This window comes from Diospyros lotus, chromosome 14 (genome assembly GCF_014633365.1).
Source record: "Diospyros lotus cultivar Yz01 chromosome 14, ASM1463336v1, whole genome shotgun sequence".
Lineage (NCBI taxonomy): Eukaryota > Viridiplantae > Streptophyta > Magnoliopsida > Ericales > Ebenaceae > Diospyros > Diospyros lotus.
In genome coordinates, this window is record NC_068351.1 from 21143191 (window position 1) to 21156415 (window position 13225).

Genomic DNA, 13225 nt, shown 5'->3' on the forward strand with positions numbered 1-13225 from the left:
CTTACCTCGAATTATCTAATCAAACAAGTATATTTGATTGGAATAATTGATATGTAAAGCTTGGATGCATAACAAGATGGAAAATAAAATAGCAAAAAAAAAAAAATAGAGATTAAGGTGATGTGAAGCATACTGTCAAGCGCAACCTGACAGTCCGTCAATGAGAGTGTTGAGGAAAAACAAACACAATATTAACAGGTCGATACACATTTACATGAACCATAGAAAAGTCATATATTTATCTTAAAGGAAAAAAAATACCAAATCTAAACAACCGCAAGAGGAGACGGAGGAAATACGATGCCGGCAAGACTTGAGATTGACGGAGTGGAAGCAGCAGTAGAGGCAATGAATGGAGCGGCCATGTGACGGCGACAACAGGAGTATGAGAGAGGGATATGAAGGTGTGTGTGTGTGTGTGTGAGAGAGAGAGAGAGAGAGAGGGGGGGGGGGAGAGAAGGGGGCTGGAAATGAAGAAATGAAGACAATGCAAACTTGGGCAATGGGGATTTGGGATTTGGGCGGGATTTAGGCAACAGGGATAATCATATAAAATAAAACAATCGAAATGGACATAGGACTAAGATAGATGATATGAGATATATGATAACACAAACAAATGGAAATGTAATGCTTAAACAATAATTTAATTTTGTGTCTCTTGGGTCGTTGGGATCCCCCCCTCCCCAGGAAAGAAAAAAATATTAAATAAAATATTATTACTAAGGTCAATAGCGTTACTGGGTTTAATGTGCCATTTAAACCCTGATCGGGTTTATTTGATCATTTATGTAATAACCCAAATTTTTCGAGCGTGTTATAACTTAGGATTTCGGGAATATAAAATTTTTCCATATCACAATCGTTGTCATACATCACACAAATTCCCAAAAAAAAAAATCCTAATTTTCACCTTCTCAGCTTAATAAACCCAATAATCGAATAGCTAAGATAGATGTTAAAATTTCAAATGTGGAAACTAGATCGAACCTAATATGGTTCACAACCATAATGCTTTATTTATCATAAATGAAATCATTCAAGATGTCTACAAAATACATTACAAGGACATCATCTCTCGCAAGTGATAACCGAATGTCTTAAACATATCCAAAACATACATAGATTTGCACATAAATAAATATATGATAAACATGCTACATGCAGTAAATTAAGCTTATTCTTTAGCTACCTCATTTCCCTTAGAGCCGCTCGTCGAACATGGAACGTTTGAATATTCTAGAGACATGGTCCAATTAGAAGATGAATCTTCTAGTGAGAAACTCCAAAACGGTTTATATTAATGCATGATCAGGTATAAAATGTATGAGAAAACAACGAGAACTACTTCGAAGTGCCTCTTCAACATGTCAGCCTTCTTCAACGAGAGCTTTCTCAAAGGCGCACGCATAGCGCCTCTCGGGAGGTCCCTAACCATGTCACCTTGGCCCGACCTCATAGAACTCATGCAAACACCACATCCGTTGTCCCTTAGAGTCACGGTCTTCCCCACGAGAGCTTTCTCGATGGCGCACGCATAGGGCCTCTCGGTGGATATCCGACTTTTGCCCTCGACCAACAACAAATAGGTGCAACAGTATGGCCACACAAATTTTATAATGCAACAGTTAAAAATCCAACAGCATATATTTTCAGAAAAATACATTTCATATATGCAACATGATTTCACGTAAGAGAATAACAAGAGTCTACGTACAAGAACTTCAAAAAAACATGTTTCATGCAATAGAAATCTCTCATAAGAGAACAAAAAATAGGATTTGGAGTATAGGAGTCTCACTTGAAGTTTTATCTCTTGAAAGATACAATTTCACAGCAAACGGCCTAGATTTCTGCAGAAAACACATGTTTCGGTAAACCTAACCTCAAATATTTTTATACAAGGTTGAAGGGAATTAAATTAGGGACAAGAATGGAAAATTTGAAGAAAAATGGGTCCCTCACGTGCTTCACGAGGCCTGGGAAGGTGGCCCACACGCCCTCACGCGCAGCCACTTCCTAGCATGTGTATCTCACACGTGGCCCACTAATTTTAGACAACTTCGCCTCGTTTTGATTTTTCGGCCATAACTTCCTCATTTTAACTCCGATTCGACCCCCGTTTGAACCTACGTGACTCTCTCTTTCCCCTCTACAGGATTATAAAAAAAATGGGACTTACCTCACTTTTTTTCTAACTAATTTTGGTGAACTCCGGCGAAGACCCACAACTCAGGCGAGGCTCGATCTCCCCCGCTTCTCCACCGCTTTCTTCCCTTCTTCTTGCAGAATTTTCTCTTCTCTCTCAAGAGTAGATCCCCACCTTAGAACCCCTCAAAACTCAAACTCATTTGGAATGATTTGGAGACAACCCATGGTCTCTATTTATAGATTCTTTAAACCAATCACATGGTGCCACTTGTCACAAGATAAGCCTTGGACTCCAAAGACTCAAAGCTATAATTGAATGGGTTTTCAAATCCAAAGCTAGAATGGATTTAATTTTTGAAATCCAAAGCTAATACCCAAAACTTCTTCCAAATGACATTTTGGCCCTTATTTCAAGTTCTCAAACTTTGATATTTTACCACATGAACTCCTAATTTCATCCTTATTTCGTTTGGATAATCATCTACTTACAATTACACCCTTAAACATCATATTAATTCTCATCGAGATACTTAAAATCCAAAAATAATAATTCAAAATTACTCGATAAGTACGATTTCATCCCATCGCCCTCACATGACCTTTGTTTCATCCTGAAATCATTTTAGGGTTGTTTTATTTACAAAATTAGAGCCTTCTCAGGGTTCCATCGATTTCCCGAAAGCCCCTTACCATCATTCAATTTTTTTGGCTACAACTTAGCTAAACAAAAAAATCATCTCTGATTTGATTTCTTTCAACGTCATAAATCTCGCCTCGAGACGCTAGTCAAAGATATACCTTTGTCCTTAGGTATCTAACCTCCAGAGCACTCCCTACAGCTGATTTGGTCACTTGTTTCCATTTCAAGCATATTTTTTGATATTTTAAACTCACTTAAAATACGTGGCAACTTCACGAAAATATGGGGTATTACAATTTAAAGCTGACGCGGGTAATTAAAACTGGTGAGTTATATTTGTTTTTGATAACACAAACCAATCGACATGTAATGCTAAAAAATGTGTAGATGAAATTAAAAGACTTACCATTTTGTAGATTGGGGTCACTTCCAAGGTGGAGATGTAGTCGAATCGAAAATCTAACAGTTGGATCGATCAAAATCAGTGATTCACCATTGGTGTTCTTTGATAGGATTGAAGTGCTATGGCACACACTAAGAGGTGGGTGAATTGGTATAAAAAATAATTCCTTTTTCCTTAAAAAAAATTCTTTTGAGAAGCAGAGATGTCTTCTGTGAAGACCACAGCTTTGTTAAACCTCAAGACCTTGAAATGGCACGATGAGGTATCAATTGTGTGAAGAAAATCTTGTCTTAAGAATAATGAATATGAAATCTTTATGAATGAGAGGTTAAATACACAAATTAAGTAAGGAATATGGAGATGTTGAAAAGAACAAACAAACAAAAAGCACAAACACAAGAGATGATGATTTATAGTGGTTCAGCTTTCCAAACCTAGTCCACTACCTTAGCTTCCCACTAAAGATTTTGAAATAAGTCCACTATAAACCCTCTACTCAAACTGAGTAGGTCCTCTAGTCCACGACTAGGAAATTTACAAACCTCCCACTCAAATGGGCCCTCTACCTTATGCTAGGTAAACTGTAACAAATACAACGAAAATAAATCTAAGAGTTAAAAACTCTTAATACAAACTCCCTCTACAATAAATGCGAGGTTGTCAATGAATGAAACAGTTGAATGCAAAGCCTCAAAATGAAGAACAAGAGAGAGTACAAATTGAAAGCACAATAACAAAATGAATGCTCGATAGTTGATAGTACTAAATGTTTTTCAACAGCCTTCAATGATCCTTCAACCACCTATTTATAGATGATGGTGGAAAAATACAAAAATTGAGCCATTGGGGTGGTTAGCCGAGCATTTAATGCAGCAAAAACTAGCCGTTATGATTTCTGCAAAAGAGACTTAGTCAACAGATGAAAATGGCTAGTCAACAAAATCAGATAAAATAATAAACTTGGTCGACAGACAAAATAGGTATGTCGACCAAGTCATAAAAACATAGGGCACTTAGTCGACCAAGACAAAAACAAGCATCACACTTAGTCGACCAAGGATGACACTCTGTCGACAGACTTAAAGAGTTTGTCGACCAAGTCATAACATATACACTATTAGTCAACCAATGCTAAAAGTTAGTCAACCAAGACTAAAACAAGCACACTGTTAGTCGACCAACGCTTATAGTTAGTCGACCAAGTCAAGCTTTGAAAGAAAAAATAACCATTATGTTAGTCGACCAATCTTGCATAATAAACATGAAATCTTGTCGACTTGATTTGTTTTATGATGGAAACAATTTGAGGGAAAAAAAAAACTTTACAAATTTAATTTGAGTCTTTGACTCAAATAAACCCTTAGACTCAAAATAGCATAGCCCAAATTCATTTCTTTTTGCGAAACTTCATGAAATTGATTTTTGAATACATAGAGTACATTTAATACATTAATTCCAAACTTAATGAAACTTATATTATTTGTCATTATCAAAACCATTTGATCACAAGAGTAAGATGTCATTCTTGAGAAACTAATACAAAAGTTACTTTTTAATTGATACAATATTGAACTCCAAGCTATTTAGTTTTTTTAATTATTATATTATTTACTAAATTTTGCATCGATTTCCAAAACAATTAACACAATTAAATTATTTAGGGTAACTAGCATTCCCGAGTTTGTTTAGACAATTAAACCCGGGACAGGTTTAATTGGCCAATCAAACCTGGGAAAAGAAATTAATCAGTGAATTGCATCTTGGAGGTCAATAGCGTTATCGGGTTTAATGTGCCAATTAAACCCGTTAATTGGTCATTTAAACCCGACGCGAGTAATTAAAACCAATGAGTTATATATGTTTTTGATAACACAAACCAATCGACATGTAATGCTAAAAAATGTGTAGATGAAATTAAAAGACTTACCATTTTGTAGATCGGGGCCACTTCCATGACTGTGCTTAACTCTGTGCAATTTGTTGTGGAAAATCTCTACAAAACAAACGGGTTAGTGCAATAACATCGAACTAGATTTAATCAAACGTAAAGAATAATACACAAAGTACCAATAATAGCAACAAGAAGATGAACACAAACTAAAAAACTCCCTGTTTAAATACGTTCAAGGCTCAGATCTGAAAGAACCATTCACCACTTTTGGTAAAGCCAACGAATAGGAACCACAAGCCACAAATGAAGCCCTCAAACCGTAAGCCCCAACACTTCTTGGCTCGAACTCAACGAAACCCTCTCTCACCCAAGCAATCAAAACCACTCACAGTAGGTTACCACATAAGGTAGATCGATCACAAAGACGAAGGGTAGAAAGAACAAAGCCAAAAGAGAAGAGCTTACCAAGAATGGATGATCGAAACCCCTTAAATAGGGCATGCGCATCGACAACAAACCAGCCAAGATCAACAAGGAAAGATGCGGTCTCTCAACATGGAAAGAGGCATCAAACCGAGATGGAAACGGAGCCATGGAAGATCAGCCACGAAAGGAAACCACGAAAGAAGCAATCAGCCAAGCAAGGAGACACAAGAGAGAGAGAGAGAGAGAGAGAGAGAGAGAGAGAGAGAGAGGGGCTAAGGTTTGGCTGAGAAAGAGGGGAACACCAAGAGAGGGCCGCACAAAAGGGCCTTTTATATGTGGGCTTTAGGGCCTAAAATAGTGGGCTTCTCCCACTTGAGCAAATAGGCCAAGGCCCATTTCTCCTCCAAAAAATGAGAATAGGGCTTGTGGTTCGACTTCTAAAATGGGCTACCTAAAAGTGGTGACGGACTTGGGTTCTTCAATCCCGAGCCAAAGCCTATAAAGATAAAACCCACCCAAAAAAATCGTCATCGTCGTGGGTCTCATTAGGAAACACAAAACCCACACAATTAATTCAACAAACACACAAACAAATAAAGAAATAAATCAAATATGCAAGCACAGAGGGTTTATACTCGCTAGTGTACGAGTGTGTGTTGCAACACAATTTATTTACTGGATGGGAGTACAGGTTGATTCACTAGGAGATCATTATTAAAATAGAAATAAAAGTCGCGATACGAATTAGGTTGTCAAGCCAATTTGCTTATTTATGCAAGTAAAACGAAAGTGTAGAAATTAAACCAAAGCTTGTGGGCAATCAGACCGGTTAATTAATTTTGGAAAATTTACTTAAATTGGTATTGAAAACAAAATGTCTTGGGTCAAGATAATTTCAATGCTAATCCAAATATTTCCCAAGACTATAAAAGATAGTATCATCAGGTTAAATTAATTTAAAGATATTTGCCATTAATTACATTTTGGGATAATGATGATTCTAATTCTAACAACCGACATGCACGACATGACGACTAATGTAAGCACCCCCACCCGGATATCCCAGCCGCCCGGACTACCCGAACGGGAGCGCCTACGGGAGGAGAAAAGAATGAGACACCAGACAAAGACCACCCCAGCATGCATACACAAAAAATAAGAACAGCGGAAGCAAAGCTCAAGACATGCATGCACTATGGGTACCCCGCTAACACAGCGGTCACAAGATAAATAAATAAACACAAACTCCTGTGCCGACATACACAAGACTCGAGAAAACACCTGGCACAGTACGAAATAATAGAGTAAATTCTACTTAGACATCAGAGTGGATAGGGATTGACGAGACTGCCTGTACACCACACCGACTCTGCCGTTAAAGCTGACTCCCTTGCCATGGCTCACGCCGCCACTACCTGGAATGATGGAAAGCAAGGTGAGTCAAGAGACTCAGCAAGCATAAAGAAAAGAAAGGCTGAAGGCTAAACATAACCAAAAACTCTCCCCAAAATAAACCCCCAAGTACACACAAGCCATGAGACGCTACAACATAACAGCTCAATAGTATAACAAAATAAAAGCACATACCGGTCCTTGGGGCTCACATAAGACACTTGGCACCCAAGTCCCATACCAACCTGCCGCTGCCCTGAAAGGCAACAAATGTCTCCACAAACCTGCGCGCGCTGTCCCAGGCCGGTACTCCCGTCACCTGTATCCGTCGGTACTCCCGACAACCGAGCCATAGGCTCCCTCGGAACGGTACTCCCGTCCGAGAACTAAATACTACTAGTATCCATGCAATGCACATAGAAATGCAATGGCGTAGTGAGCATCAACGTGATACAAGGCGCCCATACATCCAGGCATCAGGCCATGCTCCGCCCACATAGTAAACCACACGCCATGCATATGCTCGCGCTGGATGCAACCTAACCAAACTAGAATGTCCGTGTCCAAGCATTCTCAATAAATGGATATCCCAATATGCATCCCGTACCCATGTGCATATCAAATCATGAACAGTGATACAATGTATCTAATCATGCAGTAAATCACATACCGGCAGAGCTTGTCAGCAGTGCGTGGCATCGGTCAACGGCCAGTGACTAGGGGTGTCCACCCGACGGTCCACATCAGGGCCGTACGATAGTCTACTCCAACGTTACCAACAATCGACCCCTGCCCTACTGCTCGATAGCTCTAACCGAACCATAAATAAATCCAAGAAAACTGTAAATAAACCCAATAAAATCATAAATAAACCCGCCCGTCTAGGAACCTAGTCCCAACTGGGTTCAGCATCATTCCCAAAAGGAGTGGGGGCGGTACAAACCCCCATAGGCTCACAACAAATAAAATGCTAGAAGTCTCGGATTTAATTTAATTAAAACAAATGAATAATAATTCAATAGATAAGGCTAAGTGCCAAAATAAAGTAAGGGAGAAGACTAAATACGAGAAATTACGGGGTCTTTCACAGGAATTGAAAAGCACGAGGAGAGGGTTAGGAGCTTGCCTGAAACCAGCTGATTCTGACCTCACTCGAGCTCCCGATGCAAATTAAATCATTTCCTAACAAATAACACAACCGGGACCCAAATTAATTAATTTTAATCACGAAAAATTTATAATTTAAACATATCACGCTCTACTAATTTTTATCCACGTACCTGATCACTTCCTTTGCCGAAAACTCCCAAAATTCTATTATTTTTCCCTTGCACACATGATCCAAGGTCATTTCCTTTAGTGTTTTAGACACGCACTGACACAGCAAGCTCACTTAATTAGCTCACAACGAATTCACCATGAACTCACTTAATATACAAATATATATATTATTTACTATTGTTTATATCTATATATAAACACTTAATATACACTATTAAATATACATGGGTCACCTTCCATCTCCAGCGAGAGCATCACCAGGAGCTAACAATAAAAATTATTATTTACTACTATTAATCTTATCTTTACAATAACAATAACAATATTAATATAAAACAAAACACACCCAGTGAACACACACGGTATTACACTCACACACCTTCACTGTGGAGCATCTTCTACCCCCAACCAAAGCTCCTACTCACTGCCCCTACACATTTACACACTTACAAAGCTCCTTACACTCATGGCTACACTACCTCAAACCTCAAACACTTGGGTAATCACACACCTGCTCACCAGTAAATTCTTTCACCCACGAAACCGATGCCACCCACTGCACATATATATATATATATATATATACTCACAAACATTGGAGGAGCAACAAGGAAGGAAAAAGGGACCTGCTCACTCTCAGCCAAGGACCTCTGCTTTGGCTCTGAACACACTGAACACGCGCACACAACGCTACACTCACAGCCCAAAAGCCAAATACACTCACCCACGGTGTACTCACTGTGCTCAAAATATATATATATATATATATTATATAGTTACAGTTAGCTTCACTGTGCAACAGTAATTGACACTCACCTCGGACCCTACTTACCCACTATAACAGTGATTCAAGGTAGAGGAGAAGGGGAAGAAGCTTACCGCTGCTACTGGTTCACTCGACTGCCATGGTCGAGCTTCACTCGGCAGCTTCCATGGCCGCCTTGCACCTCGTCTCTCTCTCCCTCTCTCGCATCAGCTCTCTCCTTTGCAATCTCTCGTGAGCTCTCTCTCTGCTCGCTCCCTCTATGTCTCACTCTCTGTTTCTCTCCTCTGATTTCTCCATTTGGCCAGAAGCTTCCATGTGAGAGAAAAATATCTCTCTCTCTCTTTTTTTATCTACAACACCCGCACACCGCCTCAAATTAAAACATTAATTTAATTAATTTAAATTAATTTAATTTATTCTTTTATTAGTATTTTTAAAATTTGAGGATATTACAACTAACTTAAGCAATCACCATAAACTGAAATGTATATAAAGTACATTTAAGCTTGAGCATCATGATATTTTCAAGTTGGGCAACCCACATACATGGCATGAGGGTTCCGGATTAGGCGTATATCTCAATCCAAACTCAAGTGTTTGACAAAAATCTAAAAATTAATTTTAACACCTCAACTTACAATGAAATTCGACTATCTTGAAAAATTTTGTCTTGGACACCGTCCTTGTCTTGGCCCGAGAATTTATTGGCCACACATCTTCACTATTTAATACAAAAAAGTAAAAACATGAATTTAAATGACAGAAATTAAAGTAGTAGGAATTAAATTACAGTATTTAAGTGACTAAAATTAAAGAGATGGTAATTTAAGTGTTGGAATGTAAATACATAAATTGATATTGCAAAAGCGTAATGGAAATTGCAGAATTTAAACTAGCATTAATGAAAATTACAGAATATAAATAACAGAAATGAAGAACCTTGAATTAATGAAACAAAATGAACAACAGTAAAATAAGAACAGAACGAAGCTATGTAATAAAAATTTAAGTCTAAGTTAATACAGAAGCTAAACAAAGTAAGAACAGAAAAAAAGTGCAAAGCAAGAACAGAAAAAAATGCAAAGAAGAAAAGCAAGAGCAGCGGCTGCTTACGCTTCTTCTTCTTCCTCCTCCTTTATTCTGGAATGAAAATGGCAGCGGTGGGATTTGCATACATGAAAGAATTATAGAAAAGAAAAAAAAAAAAATTGAACAACACAGCAAATTAAATCTGAAATTAAACCTCTCTGTCCGTCCCCTCGCTGTTCTGTCCGGGAATTCTGCCTTTGCAGAAATGGAGTGAGAATTACTCATTGCCCTTGAAATTGAGTGAGAATTACAGTAGAGGGACGGCGTGTTGCTGCTGTTCGGCTGCGTAATCCAATTGAATTTCTCCAATTGGGCTGCCTCAAATTGGGCTTCACAATTACAAACGCGTGGCTGGGCTGGGCTTTCAATTTGGGCTTGATTTAATTCCCATCTACAAATTAAATATGAGCCTCCAATCCTCCTGCGCGTGCGAATATTGAGACTATGCAATACTATATATATTATATATGTATGTATGTATTACGCAGCATTCCAATTCAAGTTATAATATTATATATTACATATGTATGGAACGCATGTATTGAATATATGTATATGTATTATAATATATCACATATTTATAAATATTTCTTTATTATTATTATTATTATTATTATTATTATTAAATCTTTGAATATGACCCCAATATTGATTTAATCTTCATTTTTCATATAAACTTACATATAATCACAAAATATTCAATTAAACTCAATTTTAATATTAAAATAGAGTGTAATTATAAAAAAATTTACAAAATTGACCACTAATAATTCCACGATGGAGATGTAGTCGAATCAAAGATCTAACAGTTGGATAGTTCAAAATCAGTGATTTACCATTGGTATTTGTTACCCAGAAAAATACCCGAGAAAGGTGAATTGAATTTTCAAAAATTAATAATTTAAGTCTTTTGAAAACTCTTAAATTTGTAATCTTAATATGTGATGATTGTAATAAGATTAATAACAATAAAATCATACAACCACAAGAAACAAAAGAAATCTATAGAGGTTCAGCTCTAAAGAACTTAACCCTATCTCTCAAGATCTAGGTTGAGGTTCCACTAGGGAGAATCAACACTAGTTTTTAATTAGAACTAGAACCAACACTAGTTTTTAATTAGAGTTAGAACCAACATACAATCTCTTGCCCAAGCAAAAACCACTAACACATTACTAGCAAATACAATCCCCTCATAGAATAAGTGAGTAAAAATAATAAATTTACAACCAAAGACAATTACAAACAAGTCACCAACGGTTGAGAATTCCACCAGGCAGCACACTTCCAACATTTCGAATGCTCTATCAAGTTTGTTCTTACTTTTAATTCAAAATAATTTACTTTTTGTATGAGAAAGAAATACATTTATATCATAAAAATATTTTTATTATCATCAAAATCGTATTTACTTACCCTTAAGCTTAACAGTGTTCTACTTCAAAGAAAATCTATTTTTTTTTCTTTTATCTTTTTTTTATCTAACAGGATTTTGGGTGAGAAATCTATTTTTTTTTATCCTACTTTTATTTATATATATAGAGAGAGAGTGTATATATATATAGTGTTGAGCTAACTTGTTCATATTAATTAAGTTTGGATGATTAACAAAAATATTTTTATGATATAAATGTATTTTTTTCTTATATAAAAAAATAAATTTATTTTAAATTAAAAGTGGGTACAAATAAATTTATTTTGAATTAAAAGTGGATTGTTTTTAAACATGTTTCCTTCTTTTGATCATTTATGTCTCAAAAGTTTATGTGTAAAGTTTCATTTATTGATAAATGCTTTTATTACTTATGCAAAAAGTATATTTATTTTGAATTAAAGGAGAATTACTTTTAGACATATTTTCTCTTTTTCATACAGAAAGTAAATTTATTTAAATTAAAGAGAATTGGTTTTAAACATGTTTTCTCTTACTCATGCAAAAAGTAATTAAAAGAGATTGTTTTTAGACATGTTTTCTTGTTTTAATCATTTTTGTCTCAAAAACTTATATTTGAATTTTTAAATCTTGATTTCTCTTGCAAAAAGTAAATTTATTTTGAATTAAAAATGAGATATGTTTTCTTATTATTTGAGAAAGCTTAAATATTTTTTGAATTTCAAATTTCATATTAACATTTTCTTTAGTGGCTAAAATGCTTATAAATACCTCCCAAACTCATTTTTTGAGTATCTATTGCACATCCAAATCTCCTAAAAGCTTTCAAGCTAATTTTCAAACATTTCAAGACTCTCAAAGATTTATTATTCATTTACTGAAGAGCCACATGGCAAGAGGAGAAAAAGAGATCGCAAAGCCGAATTTGATTTTCTCCATTCAAACTGAAGTCACCGTTTATTTATTTATTTAAATATTATTATCTTGTATAATTTTTTTTTAATTCTTTATTTGTGTCCAAGTGTAGACAAATTATTTGTAACATTTAAATTACTATTGTGGATTGTATAAGTTTCCTAGAACCGTTAAAATCTAGGTGAATCTAGTTTCCAAGTTAAGTTAGGGAGAAAACTTTGGTGTTGGTGGTTTTTCTAGAACCCATTGTAATCTAGGAGTGTATCTAATTTCTAATGTGAGTTAGCGTGAAAACCTTGGTGAGATTAGTGGAACCCAAGGTGGTTGAGACATTGAGAGAGTGGAGTAGATGTGTGTGTAAAGACACCGAATCACTATAAATTGTCTTGTGCCTCATTTATTTATTTTTACTATATCTTGTGGTTTACAATTTATTAATCTCAAACTTACATATACATACTTATAAAATCTTAATTTATTTAAAATTAAATAACAAGAATTTAATTAAAAGAAAATAATTTATATATATTTTTAGAGAAAATAATTAATCAATAATATTTATTAAAAGGGAGAAAAATTTTAAACACTCAATTCACCCCCCTCTTGAGTGATCATACCTTAAGAGACCAACATATAGATATATAATGTATATATTTATAAATAAGATTAAGATTAAGATTTATTTATTTATTTATTTTTAATATAATATATATTTATAATTATAATTTATAATATATATTTATAAAGGATGGGGAAAATGGATTTGAAATGAATTGATTTTCTTCTGAAAAATTATTAAAATTATTCTTTTTATTGAGAATCGTAGAAAAATGAAATATGGGAAAACACATTCTGACGATACATTAATTTTTATTGAA

At 35.4% G+C, this 13225-nt stretch overlaps 1 long non-coding RNA gene across 1 annotated transcript; it reads right to left on the reverse strand.

Moving 5' to 3' along the window:
• Positions 1–7143: 7143 nt before the first annotated feature.
• LOC127790448 (uncharacterized) lies at positions 7144–9399 on the reverse strand. The gene is made up of 3 exons (XR_008020782.1): positions 9064–9399; positions 8184–8278; positions 7144–8085 (listed from the first exon to the last, which is right to left on the reverse strand). It is a non-coding gene; the product is annotated as an uncharacterized LOC127790448 (long non-coding RNA).
• Positions 9400–13225: the final 3826 nt, after the last annotated feature.